This window comes from Oryctolagus cuniculus, chromosome 18 (assembly GCF_051225735.1).
Source record: "Oryctolagus cuniculus isolate XC-2025 breed Fujian yellow rabbit chromosome 18, ASM5122573v1, whole genome shotgun sequence".
Lineage (NCBI taxonomy): Eukaryota > Metazoa > Chordata > Mammalia > Lagomorpha > Leporidae > Oryctolagus > Oryctolagus cuniculus.
In genome coordinates, this window is record NC_142884.1 from 77,443,917 (window position 1) to 77,469,576 (window position 25,660).

Genomic DNA, 25,660 nt, shown 5'->3' on the forward strand with positions numbered 1-25,660 from the left:
CGTCAGGGCTCCTGAACGTGGTTTGGAGGGCCGCCTCGCCGGGCCCCGGGCTTGAGAGTGGGAGCCGGAGGCGCCCGGCCCGGCCCGGCCCGGCTTCTTTATGGCCTTTCTGATGTCTGAGAGTCTGCCCTGCTCAGCCCGTCGATGCAGGCAGAGCTGGTCACGGGTCACTCACTGGACGGAGCAGCGTTCGCTGATCACCTGCTGTGAGCGGGCCGCTGAGGGAGCACAGAGCTCTGAGTGCGGGAGCTGTTTTTCTTTCGCTCGCTCGCTCGCTCTCCCTTCCTTCCATTTCTCTACTTTAAAGGCACACATAGAGAGAGGTCTCCATCCACTGACCATTCCCCACAGGGCTGCATCAGCCAGGGCGGGGCCAGGCTGAAACCAGGAGCTCCATCCGGTCTCCCATGTGGGTAGGGGGCAGGGACAGAAGCACTTAGGCCATCCTTGGCCACCTTCCCAGGTCATTAGCAGGGAGCTGGATTGGAAGTGGAGCAGCTGGGACGTGAACCAGTGCTCATATGGAATGCCGGTGCTGCAAGCTAACCCCGCTGCAGCCTAACCCCGCTGCACCATAGCGCCAGCCCCGGGGAGAGGGTTTCTGTACCCAGGCAGGCAACACTCAGGAATCACTGTCCACTTGCAAAGGAAACTGAGCATGGCTGAGGGTAAGGGACTCACCCAAGAGGCCCAGGGCTTTTGGGTGGAACCAGCAGTAGCGCCTGGTCTCCGGCTCCCGGCTGGAGCCCTCCCTCCACGTCTGTTAGCCACACTCCTGCACCGTGCAGCAGGGGACCGTTGTGGGAGGAGCTGGGGGAGCACCCACCCTCCTCTGTGGGGCCACACACACTGCTCTCGGGGTGGCACCCAACAGGTATTGCCGGCTCGTGGGTTGTGAGCCCTTGACGCGTCCAGACTTCGACCTCCTGAGGAAGAGCCCTGGCTCCTCCATGCCTTGCTCCTCTCCTCCCCCGTGCACACTCAGCTGTCTCCTCCTCTGTGCACACTCAGGGGTCTCCTCCTCTGTGCACACTCAGTGAGCCAACTCCTCCTCTGTGCACACTCAGCCGTCTCCTCTGTGCACACTCAGTGAGCTGTCTCCTCCTCTGTACACACTCAGTGAGCTGTCTCCTCCTCTGTGCACACTCAGTGAGCTGTCTCCTCCCCTGTGCACACTCAGTGAGCCGTCTCCTCCTCTGTGCACACTCAGTGAGCTGTCTCCTCCTCTGTGCACACTCAGTGAGCCGTCTCCTCCTCTGTGCACACTCAGTGAGCCGTCTCCTCCTCTGTGCATACTCAGTGAGCTGTCTCCTCTGTGCACACTCAGTGAGCTGTCTCCTCCTCTGTGCACACTCAGTGAGCTGTCTCCTCCCCTGTGCACACTCTGAGCTGTCTCCTCTGTGCACACTCTGAGCTGACTCCTCCCCTGTGCACACTCAGTGAGCTGTCTCCTCTGTGCACACTCAGCTGACTCCTCCCCTGTGCACACTCAGTGAGCTGTCTCCCCTGTGCACACTCAGTGAGCTGTCTCCTCCTCTGTGCACACTCAGTGAGCTGTCTCCCCTGTGCACACTCAGCTGACTCCTCCCCTGTGCACACTCAGTGAGCTGTCTCCTCCTCTGTGCACACTCAGTGAGCTGTCTCCTCTGTGCACACTCAGTGAGCTGTCTCCTCCTCTGTGCACACTCAGTGAGCTGTCTCCTCCTCTGTACACACTCAGTGAGCTGTCTCCTCCTCTGTGCACACTCAGTGAGCTGTCTCCTCCCCTGTGCACACTCAGCTGACTCCTCCCCTGTGCACACTCAGTGAGCTGTCTCCTCCTCTGTGCACACTCAGTGAGCCGTCTCCTCCTCTGTGCATACTCAGTGAGCTGTCTCCTCTGTGCACACTCAGTGAGCTGTCTCCTCCTCTGTGCACACTCAGTGAGCTGTCTCCTCCCCTGTGCACACTCTGAGCTGTCTCCTCTGTGCACACTCTGAGCTGACTCCTCCCCTGTGCACACTCAGTGAGCTGTCTCCTCTGTGCACACTCAGCTGACTCCTCCCCTGTGCACACTCAGTGAGCTGTCTCCCCTGTGCACACTCAGTGAGCTGTCTCCTCCTCTGTGCACACTCAGTGAGCTGTCTCCCCTGTGCACACTCAGCTGACTCCTCCCCTGTGCACACTCAGTGAGCTGTCTCCTCCTCTGTGCACACTCAGTGAGCTGTCTCCTCTGTGCACACTCAGTGAGCTGTCTCCTCCTCTGTGCACACTCAGTGAGCTGTCTCCTCCTCTGTACACACTCAGTGAGCTGTCTCCTCCTCTGTGCACACTCAGTGAGCTGTCTCCTCCCCTGTGCACACTCAGCTGACTCCTCCCCTGTGCACACTCAGTGAGCTGACTCCTCCTCTGTGCACACTCAGTGAGCTGTCTCCTCTGTGCACACTCAGTGAGCTGACTCCTCCTCTGTGCACACTCAGGGGTCTCCCCTGTGCACACTCAGTGAGCTGACTCCTCCCCTGTGCACACTCAGTGAGCTGTCTCCTCCCCTGTGCACACTCAGTGAGCTGTCCCCTCCCCTTTGCACACTCAGTGAGCTGTCTCCTCCCCTGTGCACACTCAGTGAGCTGTCCCCTCCCCTTTGCACACTCAGTGAGCTGTCCCCTCCCCTTTGCACACTCAGTGAGCTGTCTCCTCCCCTGTGCACACTCAGTGAGCTGTCCCCTCCCCTGTGCACACTCAGTGAGCTGTCTCCTCCCCTGTGCACACTCAGTGAGCTGTCTCCTCCCCTGTGCACACTCAGTGAGCTGTCTCCTCCTCTGTGCACACTCAGTGAGCTGTCTCCTCTGTGCACACTCAGTGACCTGTCTCCTCCCCTGTGCACACTCAGTGAGCTGTCTCCTCCCCTGTGCACACTCAGTGAGCTGACTCCTCCTCTGTGCACACTCAGTGAGCTGTCTCCTCTGTGCACCCTCAGTGAGCTGTCCCCTCCCCTGTGCACACACAGTGAGCTGTCTCCTCCTCTGTGCACACTCAGTGAGCTGATTCCTCCTCTGTGCACACTCAGTGAGCTGTCTCCTCCTCTGTGCACACTCAGTGAGCTGTCTGTGCACACTCAGTGAGCTGACTCCTCCTCTGTGCACCCTCAGTGAGCTGTCCCCTCCCCTGTGCACACACAGTGAGCTGTCTCCTCCTCTGTGCACACTCAGTGAGCTGATTCCTCCTCTGTGCACACTCAGTGAGCTGTCTCCTCCTCTGTGCACACTCAGTGAGCTGTCTGTGCACACTCAGTGAGCTGTCTCCTCTGTGCACACTCAGTGAGCTGACTCCTCCTCTGTGTACACTCAGTGAGCTGTCCCCTCCCCTGTGCACACTCAGTGAGCTGTCTCCTCCTCTGTGCACACTCAGTGAGGTGCCAGGCCCACAGGAAGCATTCTGCTGCCACAGTGAGTGTACGTGTGGTGACTGCTGATGGAACCCTAGGGCCCCACCTCCCATCCCGCTGAGGACATGGCTCCCTCCCACCCTCGACCCCCACCTTGGCAGCCTGGTCCCCAGCACAGATGGCATCGTGGGCTGTACCTTCCACATGCCATGACCTGGCACCCTCGTGCCCACTTCACAGAGGAGGAAGCTGAGGCCCAGGGACCCCAGCACACATTTGTAGGTGGTGGAGGTGGGACACGGGGCTGCCCCCTTCCCTTTGCCCCGGTGCCTTCAGCTCGCCCGGCGAGCGCTCCCCAGTGAGCTCCCTGTGGCTCATGTGTCTGGTGACTTCATGTCCGGGGACAAGAGCGTCTCTGGGGGCCACGATCTGTTTACAAATGGCCCAGGGCCTTCTCCTTTCCTGGCCTCTATTGACAAATAAGTGCCTGACTCACCAGGCGAGACGGGCGGCCCGGTGGAGCTGCGTGCAGCTACTGGAGGTTTGTTGTGTCTACTCCGCACTGCAGCCGCTACCCCAGAGACTGTAGGACAGGCACGGGCCCGGCTGGTTCTGCTTGCACCCTGCCTGCCAGGTGCCGGGTGCTCTGGGTGTCTGGGCCGAGGCTCATGGGCTCCGGCAGCCGGGTCCCCGCTGGTGCTTTGGCAGAGGCCAAGCCCTGGGTCTGGAGCCAGGGGTTTGCTGGGTGCCTCATGGCCCTGGCCATGTCCCTCCCCTTGTGCCCGCTTCATTTGTGCGACACATACTGCATACTTGGGCTCTCAGCATTGTTAGGGGGCGTGAACAGAGGTTGTGCAGAGTTTACAAGGAGCTGCCAGAGAGGGTGTTTTGAGATGGGCAGGGCTGGGTCAGGTCACAGAAACCCTCAGAAGATGTGGGATGGTGAGGGTGTTGGATACATGGCACGTGCGTGGCTGTCTTCTGTCGTGTGCCCTCGGCAGACATCGCTAGTCAAACACAGAGTTCTGCCTGTGGTGGTATCCGATCCTTCTGGGACGTGGCCCTGGGCAGTCCCCACGAGCGGACCAGAGCTGGCAGGGAGGGGAAGGCACACCGGTGGTCCCCGCTGGGGGCTGCTGTGGCCCAGTGCCCAGCCACGTCCTGCGGGCCTTCCTAACGGGCTCAGGTGCGCGTCAGGTCAGATGCTAACAGCATCTGGGTTACTTTCTTTCTGCACCAAGACTCCTGGTTGTGGTTGTGGGATGGGACCCTCTGACAGCCCCCTGCGTCTTCGCCCGAGCGGAGGCAGAGCTTAGCTCAGGGCCCCAGGCCACCGGAGGGGCAGGGCGGGGCGGGGCGGGGGGCCGACCCCGTTCTGTTTCCACGGCGCTGGTTCACGGAGCTCCATGTCCTCACGGAGCCTGCTCCTGGCGTTTCGTTTCTGCGTCAGAGCCGGCAGGTGCTGACCCGGTGAGAGGTCGCAGGAGAGCGAGGTGCTTTGGGTGAGGGCCCGAGCGCACAGGTGCAGGGGAGCGCAGGCTCCTGGGGCTGGGGTCTGGGGGCTGTGGGAGCGTGAGCAGAGCAGGGTTGGGGGCGGCTCCAGGAGGCCCTGGGGCGCCATGGTGGCAGCTGGAGGAGGGGGCTCTTCCAGTGCCAAGGGTCAGAGAAATGAGGGCTTGGGACTGGTGGGGTGGGGGCTCAGGGAGAGGAGGGGTCTGTCGCCTCGGAGGGGAGTCCCCTGGACAAGCCCTTGCCGGCTGCTCCCTGGTGTTAGCTCTCCCGTGCTCCGAGCTTGTCTTGTGTTTCTTTTGTGCAAATGTGCATCGCAGCCATGTTCAGTCTGGGTCCAGCGGCGTTGGGTCCATCTGTGCCATCACCACGCGCCTCCCTGCTGGACAGAGGCACGCCTTTCCCCTCCGGAGCCCCTCCCTTCTCGCTGAATGTGACTGCTGGGGGGTGGTGAGGGAGGGACCCCCCGTGGGGTGTGTCCTTCAGTGCCTGGCTCCCTCCAGCGGCAGTGTCCCCAGGCTCACCCGGACGCTGCCATGCCAGGCACGATTCGCTTCCTGTCCAAAGCTGCTGATGTCCACTGTGGGGCAAATGGAACCCATGCCCCAGGGAGGAGTGGCCCCAGGGCCCTGGGCTTCCACTTGGCCTCCTAGAACCCTGCATCGGGCTCCGTCCTCCTGCCTTACCCCTCCCAGGTGAGAGCTGCACCTCCCACGGAGGGCACTGGGATGGGGTCTCCGGCCCTGCTCCTGGCCCTGGAGGTGGAGCCTCCTGTTGCCCGGGACCAGAGAGCTGGGGCCAACCCACCCGGCTGCGTGTGAGGAGTTTGTGACAGGGGTGAGGGCGGTGTTAAGGGCTTGGGGCAGACGTGGGTGCACCTGTGCGTTCTAGCCTTGTCTCGCTTCTGGGCCCAGCCTCTCACAGTCGCTGGTGCTGCTTTGGGGAGGAAATTGCTTTTGTTCCGCGCTGGGGTCATGGCTTTGGTGTCTGTTGTCTCAGCTCCACACTCTGCCCTGCGGTAGCCCTGCAGCCTATGAGGGGCAGCCCCGGACTCCGAGTGGGGCGAGCCTGTGCGTCCTCCCCACGGGGGCGACATGGGAAGTTTTCTAGGAAAGCAGGACTCCCTTGCAGGGAATGCCTTCCCCAGACCTGCAACCCCCGGGCAAGGCTCCTCTGGTTCTGTGTTTTGGTATCAGGAAGGGGTAGGAGTTACTGAAGCACAGGTCCCCCGTGACGGCCCCGTGGGAGGCGGAGCCGGTCCCTGCTTGCAGGGTGCGTCCGTCCGTGAGTCCTCGCCGCCCATCAGACTCCTGGGAGCAGCCATCTGTTCAGACTCCTGGAGTGGAATCGCAGGCAGAGCGTCTTTGGCCTTGGGCACTACAGAAGCCTGAAGGAGCACAACCTGACACCCGTGAAGCAGAGGCGTGCGCTGAACCCATGAGCAACCGGGCGCTGAGGGGCTGTGCTGGGGATAACGGCTCATTTGACCTTTTTCTTCCACCATTCCGAGGTTGGCGCTGTGTCTGACGTGGACACGCGCCCCCGTGCCTTGAACTTGGAGCAGGATCCGGTCAGCAGAGGGGAATCGGCTTGGTTTGCCGGGCCACCAAGCCGTGCCGAGTCCCTCTGAGCCCCCGGGTCCTGGTGTCTGCATCTGAATGAGTGATTTGGGCTAAGCCGTCCGTGTAGCTCACTGTTGGGCAGGAAGAAGCTGGATGCCACTGGGGTGGAGACTGCCGTGTGGTTAGGCAGCACTGGGAGCCCTCCTGGCTGGAGCCACTGCTGGCTGTGGGCCCGCGGCACCGCATGTCCTTAAAACTTACTTAGCACAATCTTTCACCCACTGGTTCACTCCCTCAGTGTCCACAACAGCTGGGGCTGGGCCAGGCTGAAGCTGGGAGCTAAGAATTCAGTCCAGGACTCCCACATGGGTGCTAGGGACTCGAGTACCTGAGCCGTCACCTGCTGCCACCCAGGTGAGCACAGACGGGAGGTAGGGCTTGAGAGCAGAGCCAGGGCTCCAGTCCGGGCCCTCCCATGTGGCGTCTTGGCTGCTGCAGCCCATGCCTGCCCAGGGCACTGGCTGTGCAGTCAGATGAGAAGTCAGTTCATTTAAATCTGTGTCAGACTCTGACTGGACAGTGCAGGCTTACAGAGAAAGCCTACTGTCGCTGTGGATTTGTTCTGAGAGGAGAAGCGTGGTGGGGGCAAGAGGCGTGGAGTCACCACATAGACCCCAGGAGTCGGGTGAAAGTGGTCAGAGGCGAGCAGCCTGCAGACTCATTTATTTCAGTTGGTACAGCAGCTTATATAGCCAAGGCAGCCAATCCGGTCAAGGGGCAGTCTATGTCCTAACCAATCACAGCCTGTTGCCAGGCAGTATCCGAAGCCATCCAATCACAGCCTGTTGCCAGGCAGGCTCTGTTGACAGGTGGTTTCCCAGGGGGTTTCTGAAGCCATTCCTGAGTAACTGGCGCTCCCTTACCAGTGGGCATCTTGGCATGGCATTCTCATTCCACCACAGCCTATGGATGGACAATGCTGCCACTGGGCCTCCATCTGTGCTTGGTGTTCTCATCAGAGAAGGGGAAATGGGGATACATCAGGAGGTGTGTGTGTGTTTTTTTTTTTTTTTAAGATTTATTTTGTTTCTTTGAAAGGCAGAGTTAGAGGGAGGTCTTTCATTTGCTGATTCACTCCCCAAATGGCCACAACGGCTAGGGCTGGCCCAGGCCAAAGTCAGGAGCCAGGAGCTTCTTCCAGGTCTCCCATGTGGGTGCAGGGGCCCAAGGACTTGGGCCATCTTCTACTGCTTTCCCAGGCCACAGCAGGGAGCTGGATTGGAAATGGAGCAGCTGGGACTCGAACCGATGAGCTGCAGTGCTGGGCCAGCAGATTGTTTTTTTCTAACAGGATTCCTGGCTGTATCAGGTTGACGTCGGCTGTTAGTCATCACTGAGCCAACAGCGGGTTGACATCGGCTGTTACAGTCATCCCTGAGCCGACAGCAGGTTGACGTCGACTGTTTGACGTCGGCTGTTACCATCATTGCTGAGCTGACAGAGGGTTGACGTCGGCTGTTAGTCATCACTGAGCCAATAGTGGGTTGACGTAGGCTGTTACAGTCATCGCTGTCAACAGTGGGTTGACGTTGGCTGTTTGACTTCGGCTGTTACAATCATCACTGAGCCGACAGCGGGTTGACGTCAGCTGTTATAGTCATCGCTGAGCCGACAGCAGGTTGACTTCGGCTGTTACAGCCATCCCTGAGCCGACAGCGGGACATGGCCCTCGTGCCAGCGTGGAGATGCCTGCCTCCCGTGTTGGAGCAGACAACCGGCTCCTATGCAGTGAGCTCTGGTCCTGCACAGTGAGCAGTGGGCGAGGAGACCTCGGAGTCGCGGTCCCTGCGGTGCTGAGCCGCCTCCAGGCTCTGGGCGTGGGAGCAGGTAAGGAAGCTTTGGGAAGGCCGTCGTGTGTGGGTTTTCTGATGTCCACAGCCAAGTTAACTCCTGCTGCACACAGGCCATTAAATGTGTGGTGACGCCGGCACCGGTGCAGTGCAGCAGAGCCACCGGAGGGGGCGGTGCCGCGCGCTCTTCCCAACGCCAAGGTCTTTATGATGCATTGTGAAGTGGGGGACAGCACAGGCTCCGACAGTGTTTCTGCACAAACGGTATTTGCATGGAAGATACACACACACACACACACACACACAGGCACTTAGATTTGCCGTTTTCTCTTGGTAAGACAGACAGTCCGGGGCAGTGTTGTGGCTTAGCAGGTAGAGCCGCCGCCGGCAATGCTGCCATCACACATGGGCACTGGTTAGAGTCCTGGCTGTTCTTCCGATCCAGCTCCCTGCTAATGTGCCTGGGGAGGCAGCAGAAGGCGGCCCTGGTGCTTGGGTCCCTGCACCCCTGCGGGAGTCCTGGTTGAAATTCCTGGCTCCTGGCTTCAGCCTGGCCTGGTACTGGCCTTTGCAGCCATCTGGGGAATGAACCAGAGGATGAAAGATCTCTGTGTCTCTGTCTCTAACTTCTAAATAAATAAACACATCTTTGTATTTAAGGAAGCACTGGTACTGGAAGTGGAGGGATGCTGTGTGGTGGATCTCAGGAAGCGTCTCATCTCGCCCCTGCAGCTGGGGTTTGTGAGCCCCCTGCGCTGAGTCACTCTTGTCATCAGCAAAACCCACAGCTGTGGGAAAGCAGAGCTCTGCGCCCGGGGGAGCCAGGCTCCCTCTCCCAGGAGGCCGAGCACAACTCCCTCTCTTCTGTCCCTTGTTGCTCCGTGCCCCTGCTCCTGCCAGGCGCCGACCGTGCCCCCTCCCGGGCCCCAGAGCTCCGTCTGCCTGGCCCCCGCGGCACTGTCCTGGGACTGTCCTGCACGCTGGAGGATGCCCTAGCTTTGCCCTCTCCCCCTTCCTGTGCACCCCCAGCCCTCCTCTACCTCCCCCCAACTCCCATCCTCTCTTGTCGCTCCCTCCTCTCTGCCCCCCTGCCTGGGCACTGAGAGCCCACTGGCCATCCCTGAATGCACAGCTGGTGGGGAGCCCGGGGCCTGGGGCGGGGCCTGGGGCGGGGCCTGGCCGCTGTGGGGTGGGGCTTCGGCGCATGCCCCGTTGTTTCTGAAGTTTTCTGCGGCAGCCCTGCTGGCACCTGGGCTGTGGCCTCTTTTCTTGTGACTGAAACCCCGCCGGGGCCCTGGTGCGTGGCTCTGCCTTGTTCTGGCCCTCATCCCAGCCTATTCCCCGCATGTGCCCGGGCGTGGGGCTCCTAGACGCTTCTCGCACCTCCCAGGCTCAGGCCCGTGAGCTTCGCCCACACCTCACTGCCGCTGCCCTCTGCCCTCCCGTGGCTGGGCTGGGGCCTGGCCCTGCTGCCGCCCTGCCCAGTCCTCTGCCCTGACTCCATGCAGCACCTGCAGGACCCTGCCCCTCCCAGAGGCTCTGTCGTATGCATCTGGTCAGCGGCTCCCCCCAGCCCTGTCGCTGTTGGAACCCACGTTCCTGGTGCTCCTCCCAGCCCCGTGCCAGCCGGCTGGGTGGGGAACCGCGGCAGAGATGTTAGGTTGCCTCCAACCCCGCGTGTTCGCACTGAATCTTTGCCAGTGCTGTTAGGAGCCAGGCCCGTTAGCAGCCCAGTGAGGCGCCGACCTCGGAGACGCATCAGGCCAAGAGAGGACCTCCTGGACACTTTGAAGGCTTGGGGCTGACCTGTAACCCGGGGGCGGGGGTTGGGCCCTGGGGCCCAAGGAGGGGCAGCACCCTTGGAGCCAAGCCCGGCGGTCCCCATGGAAATGGCCACTTGAGTTGCTTCTGTCACCAGCATCGAAATGGCTAAATGACAGGGTTTGGTTGAGGGCCATTTGGAAACTGGTGACATCGACAGAAAACAGGCCACTGGGGCGTCAGGCCCCAGGCCAGCTGGGGTGGGCAGCAGGGCCTCAGCCGTCCATGGTGAGCCGCCGTGGGGCCGCAGGCTCGGCTGTCTCCGGCACCGAGCAGGGAGAGGCCTGTTTGGTGTGTGTGGCCCGACTCGGCGGCAGAGACCGCGGGCCGGGCGTGGGAGGTCCGGGATGAGAGGAGGTGCAGATGGGCCCTCCCTGTGCCGTGTGGGTGCTGACTCGGGGAGCTGGTGAGCGGGACAGGCCCGCGGTCTGCTAACAGGAAGCGGCCCTCATGCATAGATGGGCTTGATGGGTTAGCAGACAGATCCGGCTCTGCACTGGACGCACAGCCCGCGGGCTCCCAAAGGACCTCAGCGGCTCTCTGTGGGGCAGGACCGCGTGTGGGCTCGGGCACTCTCCTGTGCCCCAGCGGTGAGCAACCGGAAGGCGGCCCCCTGGAGAAAGGGCTGCGGGGAGGCCCGAGCCCCACTTCCTCCTGAGACCCCGGCTGGGGCACCCCGGCCAGCACCCCACTCCTGCTGAGCTGCTGGATTCCTTAGTCGGCAACGTCTCTGTGTGACGATGGAACTGTCTGGAACTGGCTGCCTCAGGTAGTCGCCGTTACCCCACATAGAGCACTTGAAATTGGCTGATGCAACTGGAGTTGAAATCCGACGCCACTGCCTGTGTTTTTGCTGTGGATGGCGGGCATGGTATTCTCTGGGGCTCGAAGCTGCCACCCCATTTGCCTGCTACCCCTCCCCGGCAGAAGTCGGCCCTCGCCAAGCAGGGACCTTGCTCTTCCGCTCTCTCCCGCCAGCTCCGTCAGGTGCCACAGGTGCAGGAGGTGTAAGGGGAGCCTCTCTGCTCAGCGCCACCTCCGGTTCCTGGGGAGTGCCGCCCGGCCAGGCCTGCTCACGCACCTGCTGCCTGCGCTGGGCTCACACCTGGGAGGAAGCACGTCTTCAAAGCAGTCCGTTTCCAGGACTTGTTCAGGTCCTGGTTGGCGTGTCTGTCGTCCCACCCCTTTCTCTCCCACATCTAGACCTTTGTCTAGGTGTCTACACTCATACATGTGATCTGTTCTGCTGTCCATTTGTCTGCCTCTCCAGCTATCCATTCATCCATTGGCCATCCAGCTATGGTTTATGTATGTATGTATGTATGTATCCATCCATCCACCACGTATCATCCATCATCCACCCGTCTGTCCATCCACTTACCTATCCGTCCATCCATCTGTCCATCCATCATCCATCATCCATCCACCACATATCTATCCACCTGTCCATCCATCCATTATCCATCCATCATCCATCCACTTACCTACCCGTCCATCCATCATCCATCCATCATCCATCCATCTAATGACCCATCTGCATCCCCCCAGGTCAGGGTGCACACAGACCCGTCCTTGCATGTGACATGAGGACTTTCACTCTTCATCATCACTTGGTGGCATCATCCCTCGCCCCTGGGCAGGACTGGGCTGTTTTCCCTTCCAGTGTGTGGCTCCTTCCTCCCGCGCAGGCTGGCTTGCCCAGCCCGAGGACTCGCCCGGCCAGCTCCGGGCTGTCTGCCACGCCCGCCCGCCCATCTCTGCGTCGCTTGCTGAAGATGGCGCTTGTTGTCACGGAGGCCCCACGCCGGCAGCTGCAGGGCCGGAGTGGGCGCCGTCTCGGAGGTGTCAGCGCTGCGTCATCTTCTAGGTCCTGGCGCCAGTCCCTTGGCCGCTGACTGCTGCCAAACGGCGCTGTCAGGCCCCACGGCTGTGCTCCACGTGCCTGAACATGGCCAGCCACGTCCAGACAACCCTGCGTGCCGGGGAAGGCAGGCCAGGCTCCATGGAGGCAGCAGGTGTCTCCCAGCGCTCGCTGGGACAGCTCCCTTTCCCACCGAGGGGGTGGGCGGGGAAGATGTCACAAATGCAAACAGGTTTCCTCAGGGCTGGCGCTGTGGTGTAGCAGGCAAAACTTCTGCCCGTGGTGCCGGTTCGTTTCCCGGCTGCTCCTCTTCCGATCCAGCTCCCTGCTGTGGCCTGGGAAAGCAGAAGAAGATGGCCCAAGTCCTTGGGCTCCTGCACCTGCATTAGACCCAGAGGAAGCTTCTGGCTCCTGGGTTCAGATCAGCCCAGCTCTGGCCATTGTGGCTGTTTGGGGAGTGAACCAGTGGATGGAAGACCTTCCCCTTCCCCTCCCCCTCTCCCTGCCCCTCGCCCTCCCGTCCCCTCCCCTCCTCTTCTTCTGGGTCTGCCATGTCGGTGGCAGGTTCTGGCACTGGGGCCATCTTCCACTGATTTCCCTGGTGCATTAGCAGGGAGCTGGACAGGAAGTGGAGCAGTCAGGACTCAAACCAGCACCCACATGGGATGTCCGTGGAGCAGCACCGGCTACTGCACCGGACGCCGCCCCTGTAGCCGCCTTGTGATGCGTGTTTCTGGAGCAGGCTCCTCTGACCACGTGGTGAGCTGTCTCTTTAGGATGAGTTCCTGAGGACAGCGCTTGTGAGGGTCTTCTGCGTGTCACGGGGCTGTTTGGCTCCGTGGTGGGACCGAAGCTCCTGGCAGCGTCCTGGGCAGTCAGGCCGAGAAGCCCTCGCCTGGCACATGAGTGACATCACTGGATGCGGCCAGGGCCGTCTGCCATCTGTCAAAGCAAAGCAAGATCCAGCTTGCCGGCTCCAATCTGCCACCATCAGGAGAACCTCCCCAGCATTCCAGCCGCGTTAGCCGGCGCAGGCCGGTGCTGTGGGCTCACGTGCAGCTGTCTGGAGCACCGGCGGGAGCGAGTTTCCAGTGCGGTTTGAAACGAGCGGAGCAACGCTTAATTCAAAGGCCAGGAACTCCGGCTCGCCGGACCCTGCTGTCCTGCTGGAGAGGACCGGCACCGCGGCTCCTGGAGCAGCCGGCGTGACACGGCTGGCTTGCCGCGGCTGCCAGGGGCACACGGTGGGCCTGGCGAGGTCGTGCGAAGAGGCCCTGCCACTCCCAGGCGACTCGTTTTCAGAAAAGACGTCCTTGAGGTGCAGGTGGCACCCGAAGCTGTCCCTGCGACAGGCGTACGGCTCGATGGCCTGGACAGGAGTGTGCGCTGCGAGCCCCCAGCCCTGCCCCGGCCTGCGCCACAGACCCCTCCCCGCCCTCTGCCTCCTCCCCTTGTGGTCACTGCTGTTTTGTGAGCAGAACACTTCACACAAATCTCTCTGAACAGCTCCCGTGCGCAGCTGTGCCGCGCCTTCTGTGGGGCTCGGGGCCGGGACCCCCCACGCTCACCAAATCGCCCTTAAACAGGCGTGGACCCCGCCACCCCCCTGCCCGTCAGATCGTCTGCAGGTGGGGCCGTGCCTCCTGCAGAGGACACAGGACTGACCATTGCTGTCCTGGCGTTTTAACCAGTAGGGATCTGTCCCTGTTTTGGTACGGATGCAATTGCTATTTATTAAAGATTTATTTATTTATTTGAAATTCAGAGTTATACCTAGAGAGAAGGAGAGGCAGAGAAGGAGAGAGAGGTCCTCCATCTGATGGTTCACTCCCCAATTGGCTGCAATGGCTGGAGCTGCGCTGATCCAAAGCCAGGAGCCAGGAGCTTCTTCTGGGTCTCCCACGTGGGTGCAGGGGTCCAAGGACTCAGGCCATCTTTATACTGCTTTCCCAGCCCACAGCAGAGAGCTGGACAGGAAGTGGAGCAGCCGGGTCTTGAACCAGCACCCGCATGGGATGCTGACACTGAAGGCAGTGGCTTTACCCACTACGCCACAGCCCTGGCCCCAGGTGCAATTAATTTTTCAGAGAAGTTTTGATCTGAAGGTGGGGTGACTCCACGGACAGGGACCTGTGGGCACAGAATGGGTGAGCACACGCAGTGTGGCCCTGTGCGCTCTCGGCCCTCAGCTTCTGATGCCCTGCCCCAGGCCGGGGGCCAGTTCTCCCCACCGGAGCCCCCTCGGCATGTGTGGCCACCTGACGTCCACCTGGCATGATGCCTGCAGCCCATGAATGCCTCCACGGGGCTGCCTTCGGAGGCTGCCTGTGGGCTGTGGGCTCAGGCCTGTCTCCCGTCCATTCAGCCATGCTCACTGCACAGCTGCTGTGAGGCCCGGGCTGGGCACCCTGCCTTGGGGAGATAGGTGAGGACCAGCAGTAAGCGGAACAGGCTGCCACAGAGCCCGGTGGGGCAAAGGGACAGAGTGACAGTGGGGAGGGTTCCCAGAGGAAGGGGCCCTGAGCGCAGTCTGAGGCCGTGCCGAGGCCTTGGGGTAGCCCCCTCCATGCAGATGGTGTGCTGGGCGGCGAGGCTGCCCCAGGGCAGGGGTGCAGGGAGAGGAGGGTGGGGAGTGCTGGGTGGTGAGGCTGCCCCAGGGCAGGGGTGCAGGGGAGAGGAGGGTGGGGAGCGCTGGGTGGCGAGGCTGCCCCAGGGCAGGGGTGTGGGGAGAGGAGGGTGGGGAGTGCTGGGTGGTGAGGCTGCCCCAGGGCAGGGGTGCAGAGAGAGGAGGGTGGGGAGTGCTGGGTGGCGAGGCTGCCCCAGGGCAGGGGTGCGGGGGAGAGGAGGGTGGGGAGCGCTGGGCGGAGAGGCTGCCCCAGGGCAGGGGTGCGGGGAGAGGAGGGTGGGGAGTGCTGGGTGGCGAGGCTGCCCCAGGGCAGGGGTGCAGGGGTGCAGGGGAGAGGAGGGTGGGGAGCTGCAGGACTTGGGAAACGTGTGAGTTCAGTGAGGCGGGAAGCAGGGGGTGGCTGGGATCAGAGACGCGACCTGGCACTGGGCTTAGAGGAGTCGTGGTGGCTGTGGGTGGGGAAGGGGTTGCGGGGGGTCAAGGGGGACATGGGGTGACCACGTCATTGCCGTCTGTGTCCTCAGGGGGAGCAGACCAGGGGCTCGGGGCCGAGAGGCTTCCTCCATGGCTCCTCTGCCTGGGGCACCTGCCTTCCCCACTGGCCAGCTCTTGGCTGAAGCTGAGCCTCCCAGCTTACTGCTCTGCACTGCCAGCCTCCTGGGAGTGTGTCACGATGTCCCCAGTGTCCCACAGCGTCGTGTGACTCATGCAGAGGTCAGGTCCCAGAGGGCGGGGCCGGGAAGGAGCAGGCTGTTACCCAGCAGGGGACAAGCGGAGCACTGGGCATGAGACCCGTGCACCCCTCGGCTGGCTTGACCTCACTTGGCTCCGTCTCAGTCATTTTGTAGGATGGTTACTTTGGCTTTGTCACGTGCAGAGCTGCGTACACAGGTGCTGGGACACAGAGGACACGGATAACTGCCACGCTGTGTCCACGGTTCCCGTCCCTTCATTCACACTCGCACACTCCCAGTGGTTCAGGAGGGCACCTGGCTGCCCAGCTATGGACTACATTTCCCAGGCTCCTGTGCAGCGGTGTGGCCACATGACTGCTGGCCAATGGGAGGCCATCGGAGTTAGGCCAGGGAGCGGGCTGGGTGAGTGGGCGGAAGCAGCCAGGTGCCGGTTCTTGCCCTGCTCAGCCGGCAGCTTCCTGTGTGGTCATCCAGTCATCCTTGGTCCAGGCAGCGTCCGGTTCTGCTTCTGGTTCCAGCCTCCTGCTAATGTGCGCCCTGGGAGGCAGCGGGGGTGGCTGGGGCACTTGGATCTCCACCACTCACATTGAGACCCGGATGGAATTCTAGGCCGCTGGCTTCAGCCTGGCCCAGCCCTGGCTGTTGTGGGTGTTAGAGGGAGTGGCCAGTGGGTGAAGATCCTTCAGATAAAATGAAAATCGAGAAATAAGAATTTAGAAAGAGCCGCTCTGGAGACCCCAAGTTCTACAGCCACGAATGGGCAGACTGGGTGACCCCCACCTACGGGAACTGTGTCCTGAGCGCCCCTCCTGCTGTCCCTGTGGACCGCCGTGAGCTAGTCCACACGTGGCAACGTCCGGCTGCCTCTGCGTGGGGGACCCCGCCCAGCAGGCCTGGCCACGTCGGTTCTGGCTTCCAGTTTTGCTTTCATTGTCACAGTCATTGCCCCGTGTTTGCAGCGTGTTCTCCAGACACGCACAGTCAGGTCAGAGTTCACGGTCTTCCTCTCGGCTGTCTTTCCTTTGAGGCCTGTTTGTTAAACAAAACCCACAGTCGCCGTCCCAGCCAGGCCAGCCTTCCGTGAACGAAACCGTTTCCAAATTTGGGACACATGAGCCAACTCAGGGCCCGGGAATGAGCCTGCATTCCATATCGATTAGGGAGAGGGCTTGCAGCCACCCCAGACGAGGGGAGACACCGCTGCTGAATGTCACCGTCGGCAGGAAACCGTCAGGCGATGCGGTCCGATTTCAAGAGCGGCTGCACACGCAGGAGGAGCAGGCCTGGAGTCACAGCCACCGAGGGCTCCCCCTGTCCCGAAAGCCCCCACCCATCCGCGGGGTACACGGTCACTCGCTGGCGGTCACAGGCACACGGGCTCTGCCGTGCCGGGCCAGGGCAGGCCTTCCCCGGGGAAGGCGGGACACCTGCTGTCGGCCAGAAGCCCCCAGAGGACCCGAGCTCAGCGGCGGAGGTGACAGCTGCCCAGTTCCCCGACGGCCAGCCCCACGGGGGGCATCGGAGCCTCTGGCGGGCGAGGGAGCAGTGCACACAAGCCTCTGTGTGCTGGGCGTTGTCCCCTGGTCTCCGGGCCGGAGCTCCAGGACGAGTGCTTCTGTGCAGGCCTGCTCTGTCCCGGGGGTGCCTTGGGAGTGGACACCCCCTCCTCCTCCGGCGTCCCTTCCTCCCCGGAACCCCCCAGTCTCCGCTCAGCAACCCCATCGGCCTTGTAACGTCCAGTTTTCGGACGCTGATAAAAACATACACGTATTTGAGCCCCAGCCCGGGCCGTCGACTTTGCAGCCACACAATGAGGAGAAGGGGAAACAGAGGCGGGGCGGGGGGGGGCGGCAGCTGGGCTGCATCTCCGAGGCACGGTGGCCTGGGGGCCGTTTCCGGCCCAGGCCCGGCCGCTGTGGCAGCCTCCGGGCGAGTGTCCAGACTTCTGCACTCTGGGACAGGGCTGAGCGTCCTGGAAGAGGGGACCGACTCAGCGGGAGCGCAAACGAAATACTCAAATTCCCCACGTCCAGGAGTCCACGCCGTTGGGAGGCAGGGAGGCCGCTGGCTTTGCCACAGTGCTGGGGCGCAGGAAGGGCCTCGATGCCCCCAGAGTGGGGGGGGCACTGAGCCCCTCCACACCCCCTTTCCCCATGAGCCCCCCTCTCGCCTTGGCTCCACGGGGCCCCCGTTGCTCTCTGAGGTGGGCGCTGCTCTTGGCCTCACTGCCGTCTCTGCGGCTTCTCGGCTCATCCGGCGCCTGTGTAGCCGACCCCGCGCTGCAGGTGCCTGTGTGTGTCAGCCCTCTGCCAGGAGCAGCGCGGCCAGCGAGTCCCCGCAGCAGGCCTGGTCCTGGGCGTTCTCGGTGTCTGTGTCGTGCCTGCAGGAGGGCGAGGTTCAGAGGTGAAGTGGTTGGGGAAGTCGCGGGTGTGGAATCCGCAGCTGGGGTCACGGCTCCTGATCTGGGAGACGCCTCGGCTGGCTGACGCAGGGAGCAGAGGCCCGAGCCACACCTTCGGGAAGGGCATTCCCTCTATGGCTGCACGTGGCCGTGGCAGGAAGTGGGCTGTGCTGGGTGGCCAGAGAGCACACCAGGGCTCTCTCTGGGCCCCTGGGGCGGGGATGCGGGAGCCCCAGGTGACTTGGGCGGCTCTGCGGTGCCGCTCCCCATGGAGGAGCTTAGCTTTGCCTGGTGGGTTCTCCTCCCTCCCAGCCTTGGCTTTTCCAAACCTTTGGGGTTTCTAACGTGAACAGTAAGCCCACCAGAGACCGAGCGCTAAGCAGGGGCGACCCTGGCCCGGGGGCAGCTGGTGGCCCAGGGCAGCAGGACACTCGGCACGTCCCTCCTATGGGCCCCCACAGCTGCCCGCCCTGTGCCCGTCCTCGCTCCCACCTCTGTCCTAGCTGGAGTTCCTGCTCATGGCTTCTGACGGTGTAACCCAGTGGTGGGTGCTAGGAAGCCAGGGGCCAGCTGCTCTGGGGCTGAGGCCTGCAGCGGACCAGTCGGTGGGAGCCGGGAGCCGTAGTTCAGAGCCGGGATGCTCGAGGCTGAGCCCACGGGGGTGCTGTGGCCGGGGTGCTGCTCACCGTCCCCTGTGGCTCTCAGGCGTCACGTTCTCTTCCTGTGCGTCTCACGCCTTTTTCTGGGTGATTTATTTGTTGCCTGTGATTCTGTAACGGCGCTCTTAGCAGATCCACAATAGAGAGCTCACGGGAAGGAAAAGACAAGCCAAACCTTCGTTGGTTAGGATCTCCGGACACTCCTTCAGGCACTGTGCACAGAAACACACACAGCACCGCACAGGCTGGCCGGAGTCGCGTTCTCCCAGGCTTGCTGCAGGGGGCGTGGACCTGGGGTTCAGGGCCGCCCCAGCCCACTCTCCACCTCCTTTCTCCCTCACTTCCTCCTGCTCAATGTCAAACCCTTTGTGCTCCTTTCTGAGACAAATTCTCAGTTCCTTCTGTGGTTGTAGGAGCCGGCGTTGCATAGGTGCTGGCGTCACGACCACGAGACAGTCCCCGGCTGCTCCACTTCTGCCCCAGCTCCCTGCTGATGGCCTGGGAAGGCAGCAGAGGACGGCCCAAGCGTCTGGGCCCCTGCACCCACGTGGGAGACCTGGACAGAGTGCCAGTGCTGGCTTCGGCCTGGCCCAGCCCCGGCCATTGTGGCCATTTGGGGAGTGAACCAGTGGTTGGGAAATCTCCCTGTCTCCATAACTCAGCCTTTCAAATGAATAAATAAATCTTTAAAAAAAAGATAAATTCTACGATTTTAAAGTTGCTTGGCCCCGAGTAAGAACAGCGCAGGGACAGGCGTTTGCTGATGCCGTGCGGCTCTGAGCCGGCGGCCAGGTGCAGCGCCGGCCGTCGCCAGTCTGCTGGCTCGGGGGCAGAGCCAAAGCTTCCCGGGGACCTGTGTGGGTTTGGGCCGGAGTCTGGTCTGTCCAGAGAAAGTCGTTGGCCGGCATTAATCTGAGGGAGAAAAAAGGGAGGACTCAGGGGAAGTCGTGACGGGAGGTGGAGAGAAATGCCAGCGGGTTTAATTGTGCTGGGGCACCTCATGGACACGGCTGCGCGTGCATCGCTCACAATCACGGCTGGCCGGAGCGGTAATGACGAGCAATCCTGTCAGCCCTGCCTGGGAGTCCGTACGAGGGCGTTGGAGATCAGTGCGCGTTCCAGACAACAGTTCAGTAAGAATCCGATCCAGCGCAGCAGTCCCGCCCGGCCCGCAATCAGATGCTCGCCAGGTCACACTTCTGCCTCGCCAGGCGCCTTGGCAGCCGCGCGTAAACAAGCCTTGAACTCATTACGTGGCTCTGTGTCGGCCTCTGATTAGTGAGGGGCTGCTCGTGGCGGGCGCGGCGTGGCGCAGCAAGGGCTGGCTTCCAGGGTCTAGCCACACGGCTGTGTTGAGAACGCTGGGCGTGGGCGGCTCGGCGCTGGGCTGATCCCGGACTGGCTCCCCCAGGTGAGTCCGGGGGTTGGAAAGGAAGCCGTCAGAGCAGGCGGCTGTTCTCCTTAGAAAGCAGCCTCACTCCGTCTCTCTCTGAAAGCGGCGTCCGAGGTCTGGTCCCTCAGCGCTGCGCCTGATGCGCAGGTTGGCTTTGCCAGTCCAGTTTTCCCCCTCGGTGACTCTGCACCAGCAAACTTGGTCACACACCAGGCCTTCTCATGGAAACGGGTGACTTCCCACCCACTGCACTGGGCTCCTGGCACTGGCCGCGTTCCACTAACCCCTCAGCTCCCCGTCCACACTTGCGGTCCAGTGGCCCTGGAGCAAGAGAGCGAAGCCCCAGGGTCAGGACAGGGGAGAGCCGGAAGCTGGTTGTCCCTGGGGCTGGAGCTCACCGGCCCCACTCTCTCGCCGTCACCCCTGGTAACAGGACCTCCTGGTGGAGTGGGTCCCTGGCTCCTCCCCGGGGAGACTTCCTCTCCCAGCACTTCAGTCTTCTGAGCAGACTGAGCCCTGGCCCAGGATGGACGGGGCGGGGGGCATCCATCTGGCCGTGTCCTTGGGAGAGGACAGCGCTTCCCTCCGCTTCTGTGTACCCAGGGCTAGAGGTTGCCTGCGGGGGCCCGCAGATGAGGGTCATGCCCAGGAGGGGCACTGGGTGCTAGAGTGTCCCGCAGAGCAGGGCGTCCGTCAGCTGTGCCCACCTCCCTCTGGACTGGCGCAGCAGAGAGGAGCATATGCTGTTGTAGCGTAGCACATGCGTGACTGATGTGCCTGGGATCCACACTTACACATGAGTGCACACGTGTACACACACGCGCACACACACGTACCCGTGCACACCCACACCCACAAACTCATGCACACACAATGCACGCACACACACACATGCACCCCACACACCCGCACACACATGTACACAACGTACACATGCACACACATGCACATACACACATTCACACATGCACACACACATGCACACACACATACACACATTCACACACACCTGCACACATGCACACACACATTCACACACAATGCACCCACACACATGCACATGTGCACACACATACACATGCACACACGTACACATGCACACCCACACCCACAAACTCATGCACACATGCATGCACACACTCACACACATGCACCCCACACACCTGCACACACACGTACACATGCACACACATTCACACACATGCACACACATTCACACACATGCACACACGCACACACATTCACACACATGCACCCACAACACAGCTGCACATGACACACGTGCACACATGCACATACACACACCTGCACATGTGCACACATGCATGTACACATGCACACACACAGAAACACCACTTTTGCTCATCACGTGCTCTTCCTCTGGCCTATTCTGTTGCATCGTCGGGTTTCTGAGAGGTGGTGAGAACCCAGTCCGCTGATCCCGTGACCCCGCTGGCGGGCTGGAACCTTCCAGGCTAACACAGCTGGAAACGTTCACCAAGCCCCACAGAGCGGCTCCCAGACAAAGAACTTAGAGAAAGGACACGGCTGCCGGCACCCGGCCTGGCCGTCGGCACAAAGAGCAGTGGGACCGAGCTGGCGCTCAGGACACTGGACAGGGCACAGGCCGAGGGGCTGCTGGCGGGAAGCGGCTCCCAGACACGAGGCCTTCCAAGGCAAGTCCTGACCGGGAGACGAGTCGGCTGAGCCCCGAGCACCCGAGGTGTGCAGCCTGGTGACCCGCGGTGACCCCACTCCGTACGCTCAGCATCCGCAGGTGCAGGTGCTCCCTGTGACCTGTGGTTGATCACGCGTGTTTTGGTTTGCTCTCTCCCTTTCTGGCCTGACGCTGTGAGACAGGAGCCCAGCTGTTTCTCTCAGACGTGTCCTGGCTGCCTGGCCCAGTCAGGCCCATGGTGTGCTCTCCACACAACCTTGGCTGTGAAATGGATGCATTTCAAATAGGATGCGGTCTCCTTGGAAGTCATTTAGTGTGGGGAGCAATCCGGACTGGACTGAGTTACTGGAATTAAGACTTATTCTATGCATCTGCTCTCCCACAATATGGCGCTGGGAGAGGAGAAAACAGCTTCTACGCAGCTGCCTCCAGTTCAGCCAATAAACTGTAGGACTTGCTCCTGATTGGAGGAGAGCAGCGTACTCGGCGTGTGGGCAGCCGAGTTGGGATTGGCAGAGGAGGACTATAAAGGAGGAGAGAGACGGCATGCACCAGGAACATCTAAGAGGAACATCTGAAGGAACACCTGTGCAGCCCCCCAGAGAGCCGGCCGGCGGTGTGCTGCTCCCCTGCGGAAGTGGGGAATGTGGCCAGGGGGAACTGCCCTTCCACGGAGGTGGAAGGGATAGTAGCCAACCCGGGAAGAACCAGCAGCAAACCCGGGGAGGGCCGAGCAGACGAAAGAACAGCGCAGGGTCCTGTGTCGTTCCTCCACGAAGAGGGGGAGCGACAATTTAGGAACTTGGAATCGGACACACGGCACTTTAGAGATGAGCACGGGGCCTGCGTGTGCTCTGTGGCCTGGAGAACTCAGGCGGCGGCGTGGAGAGGTGCCGCTGGGGAGCAGAGGGGCTGTGGTGGCCCGTCCAGGGGCGCCCAGTCTGGACGAGATCAGAGCGCGTCTGGGTGGTAGTCTCTAACTCGCGTAACTAGGGACGTGGACAGGTTCGGACCTGATCCTTTGCCACATACTCTCTGCAGTTCCCAGGGGAGATCTCCAACCAGGGGGAGAATAGAATGAGGACTGATCTTCATGGAAAAGTATCGGCCTAAAGATAGAAGGCCTCAACATACAGTGTCCGACAAGTTTAGAGCTGTTTTTGTTTACTACAATATAAGACCCCGAAGAGGGGCGGTGCTGGGGCATAGCGGGTAAAGCTGCCGCCTGCAGTGCCGGCATCCCAAATGGGCGCTGGTTCGAGTCCCGACTGAGCCACTTCCTATCCAGCTCTCTGCTGTGGCCTGGGAAAGCAGTGGAGGATGGCCCAAGTCCTTGGGCCCTTTCTGCTGCGTAGACCTGGAGGAAGCTCCTGGCTCCTGGCTTGGGATTGGTGCAGCTCCGGCTGTTGCGGCCATCAGTGGAGTGAACCAGCGGATGGAAGACCTCTCTCTCTCTCTCTCCCCCTCTCTTCCCCCCCCCCCTCTCTCTCTCTTTCTCTCTCTGCCTCTCCTCTGTGTAACTTTGACTTAAAGAAAATAAATAAATCTTAAAAAAAGACATCTAAGAAGTTGGTGTCTCAAAATATCCACTGTTTTCTAATTCTTGTCATTCTTGGTGTTGACTGGGCTCAGCTGGGTGGTTCTTCTGCTCTTCGTGGATTGGTGGGGGCTGCAGTGCTGTGGGGTCTAGACGGGCTGAGCAAGGCGTGTCACGCCCTCAGCTCAGCGAACAAGGGTGGTTCACCGCCTCGGCTGGTGGTGGGTGCTGGAGCTACCTGCTGGAGCACCTTGGTTCTCCATGTGGCCTCTCCATGGGGTCCTGTGTGCACGAGACTGGGTTATAAAAGGAAGTCAGTAGAAAATGTCAATCCTCTCACGCTTAATTAAACTCGGCGTTTTGGAATTTCACTGCTGACACATTCCGTTCATTGCCTCGGAGGGCCAACCCTGATCCACGGGGAGAGAGACCAAAGCCTCACGGCTTGGTGAGCATCTGCCAGGAGGAGGGAGGGAGGGTGGGCGGGCTTCATGGCAGCCATCTGGTAGACCTGCTTCCCCCTGCAGTCCCCCATCAGTCAAACCCACCACCAGTTCCTGCAAGGCAGCAGTGGCCACCGCGCCTTCCTGGCCGTCTCAGCGGCAGCATCGTGGGAACGCCGGCCTCCGTCCTCTTCCCTGTGTGATCTTGCTCCAAGCCTGACTCTAGTGACCAGGAAATAACTGCGTCCTGATGCAAGACGATTGTCACTGCTGCCCGTGCTCAGAGGTGGACGGTAGCCAACTGTGGGTGCTGCAGCCCCCGTGTGCCAGGGAGAAGGCACCTGCGGTCGCCACCCCTCCTCCCAGGCAAGGTCTTAGGCTACGCGTCCTCCGTTTTCCCACAATCCCTTGGTGTTTTCATCTCCCGCTCTGCTCCCATCACACCCCTGCCTCTTTGCTAACTTTATGAGCAGCAGGGAGCGCAGGTTTAAATACTGCCTGTGTGATCTGGGCCAAGTTACCTCAACGTCCTTTTCTGAAATGTTTATTTTTATCTATTTGAAAGGAGGACTGAGGGCAGGAGAGATCTCCCATCTGCTGCTCTACTCCCCAGACGCCTAGGACTGGGCCAGGGGAAGCCAGGAGCCAGGAACTCCATGGGGGTCTCTCATGTGGGTGAGCCATTACCTGCTGCCTCGCTGGGTGCATCAGAGGGAAGCTGGATCGGAAACAGAGGAGCCGGGACTCGAACCAGCCCTGCAGTGCAGGGCCGGGCACGCCCAGCATTCTCTCCTCTGCTTGCTCAGCTGTGAAACCAGTGCAGCGCTCCCTGCCCAGCTAGCACTGAGCACCAGTGAGAAGCAGTTGTGCTGGTATTTTTTAAAAATATATTTTATTTGTTTTGAAAGGCAGAGTTACAGAGAGGCAGAGAGGCAGAGAGAGAGAGAGAGAGAGAGAGAGGAGTCTTCCATCCGCTGACTCACTCCCTCCCCAAAAGGCTGCAATGGTCAGAGCTGTGCTGATCTGAAGCCAGGAGCCAGGGGCTTACTCTGGGTCTCCCACGCGGGTGCAGGGGCCCAAGCACTTGGGCATCTTCTGCTGCTTTCCCAGGCCACAGAAAAGAGCTGGATTGGAAGTAGAGCAGCCAGGACTTGAACCAGCATCCATATGGGATGTTGGCACTGCAGGCTGCGGCTTTACCTGCTGTCCACAGCACCGGTGCCCTGGCATTTTTCTGAGCTCTCACTACGTGAGAAGTTCTAGAACGGGTACTGGGTTCACAGAGGATGCAGGAGGTCACCCGTGGCTGGGGCTCAGCTGGGGCCTGGATCGTGACGTTGTCTGTCTCCCGAGTGTCACTTGACATGTTTAGGTTATCGGCCTCTTGGAGACTAGGGGAGCTACTTGAAGTCATTGACGTGGTGGTGAACGCGTGGGGTCAGAAACGTGAGCCCCTCCACTCTGTGCCGAGTTCAGCATCTGCACAGGAGTCTCCTGTTAGTTCCCTGTCATTGCTGCTGCCTCTTACTGTTAAAGATTTATTTATTTATTTGAAAGGCAGAGTTAGAGGGAGAGAGGTCTTCCATCTGCTGGTTCACTCCACAAATGGCTACAACAGCTGACACTGGGCCGACCGATCAGAAGCCAGGAGCTTCTTCTGGGTCTCCCAGGCAAGTGCTGGGGCCCAAGCGCTTGGCCCATCTTCTACTGCTTTCTCAGGTGCATTAGCAGGGAGCTGGATCGGAAGTGGAGCAGCCAGGACACAAACCAGTGCCCATATGGGAGGCCGGCGCTGCAGGCGGAGGATTAACCTGCTGCACCACAGTGCCAGTCCTGGCCCCTATTAATTGTTAAAAATGAGAGAGAAACAGCAGCACCTGGTATCCACCCCAGATGTTTAAAAGAAACCAGGCTAAGGAAAGAAAGGCTAGGAAGGGTCCAGTGCTGTAGTGTAGTGGATAAAGCTGCCGCCCGCAGTGCCGGCATCCCATATGGGTAATGGTCCGAGTCCCAGCTGCTCCACTTCCAATCCAGCTCTCTGCTATGGCCTGAGAAAGCAGTAGAAGATGGCCCAAGTCCTTGGGCCCCTGCACCCACGTGGGAGACCCAGAGGAAGCTCCTGGCTCCTGATCGGAGCAGCTCCAGCCATTGCAGCCTGTTGGGGAGTGAACCAGCAGATGGAAGACCTCTCTCTCTCTGCCTCTCCTTCTCTCTGTGTGTAACTGTGACTTTGAAGGAAAATAAATCTTAAAAAGAAAGAA